This window comes from Atta colombica, unplaced genomic scaffold (assembly GCF_001594045.1).
Source record: "Atta colombica isolate Treedump-2 unplaced genomic scaffold, Acol1.0 scaffold161, whole genome shotgun sequence".
Lineage (NCBI taxonomy): Eukaryota > Metazoa > Arthropoda > Insecta > Hymenoptera > Formicidae > Atta > Atta colombica.
The window spans coordinates 56,497-58,223 of NW_017259252.1; the positions used below are offsets into that span (position 1 = coordinate 56,497).

A 1,727-nucleotide genomic window follows, 5' to 3' on the forward strand; every position below is an offset into this window, starting at 1 on the left:
CTCTCGGCTGAGGTAATATTTTTGGCAATAAATTTATTTACAATTTTTCAGCACTTTAACATCTTTCTAATAAGATATCTTATTGAGCATTGAATTGTTAAAAATTGCTTATCAATTTAATTTAATTTGTGATATTATTACAGTAGTTTAATTGTGTTTATAAATCCGAAAAACCAATTCAGCGCGCAGTTCGAATAAATATAAATATAAAAATATAAATATAAATGTCCTACACAGTACACTTTATCCTAGGAACTTTGTCCAACGGATGTCATTTTGAAATATCGCGATAATCTTGTGATATCCATATGAATGATTTCAGTTATCCAACAGAGGACGTACAAGTGTCTGAGATTCCATGGAGATTTAAACAATATCCGTGAGATATCCAAAGGATTCTACGAGATATATATATATATATATACGAGATATATATATAAACTTAAATCCGCTGTTTGCTCACAGGTGACATTAGTGAGCGTACAAAGCTACCCTGGGCACACAACACACTTTTTTTTATATGTTTGATATCTGTCAACATTAAGTTGCACATGTGCACATCATCAGCAATTTCATACAACAACATACATTTTTTCTTTCGTAATCATGTCTAGTTTTTTACTAAAAAAAAGCGGGAATTTTTGCTTTTCTGTTTCAATTTGAAGAAATCGGCTGCCGAATCGCATCGAATGCTTGTGGAGGCTTATGTCGACAATGCTTTATCGGAAACAAGCAGAGATTGGTTTCGCCGATTCAATAACGATAATTTTGACCTGAGTGACAAGAAGCGAGAAAATCGGCCCAGGAAGGTTGAAGACTGTCAATTGCAAGTTCTTTTGGACGAGGACGATACCAATCGCAAAAAATGCTTGCCGAGCAATTGGGTGTTTCTCAAGCAGCAATTTCCATGCGGCTACCATGGCATAAGGAAGGTTCAAAAGATCGGAAAATGAGTACCGCATGAATTGAACGATAGGCAGATGGAGCGACGCCAAAACACATGCCAAATTCTGCTTGCCAGACAAAAAAGAAAGTCGTTCCTGCATCGGATTATGATAGGCGATGAAAAGTGGATCTATTTTCAGAATCTTAAACGGAAGAAATCTTGAGTTGATCCCGCCCAACCATCAATATCGTCCTCAAGACCAAATCGCTTCGGACAGAAGATGATGCTGTGCATTTAGTAGGATCAGGAGAGTGTTATCTACTACGAGCTTAAAACCTGTGAAACTGTTAATGTTCACCACTATCACCAACAACTGATCAAATTGCACCGTGCTCTGCGTGAAAAAAGGCTGCATTATTGGAAAAGACATGACAAGCTGATTTTCCTCCACGACAACGCATCATCGCACACGTCAACAATGGTCCAAACTACTTGGAGACACTCAACTGGGAAGTGCTACCCCATTTCGCTTACTCACCAGACCTGGCACCTTCTGACTATCACCTGTTTTTGTCGATGGGCCACGCGCTCACTGAGCACTTCGATTCTTATGAAGACGTCCAAAAATGGCTTGATAAGTGGTTTGCCTCGAAAGATGAGAAATTTTTTTGGCATGGTATATACAAATTGCCCGAAAAATGGGAAAAATGTATAGTTAGCGAGGGCAAGTACTTTAAATAAATTTTGCTTTCTAGGAAAAAAAAAATGTGTTTTTCTGACTAAAAAACAGCAGATTTAGCTTATACACCTATGTGTGTGTGTATATATATATATATATATA

At 37.3% G+C, this 1,727-nt stretch overlaps 1 protein-coding gene across 1 annotated transcript in view; it reads right to left on the bottom strand.

Annotated features, from left to right (window-relative positions):
* The window catches only part of LOC108685872 (angiotensin-converting enzyme-like), a 14,490-nt gene that overhangs the window by 4,548 nt on the left and 8,215 nt on the right, over positions 1–1,727 (bottom strand). The window lies entirely within an intron of this gene.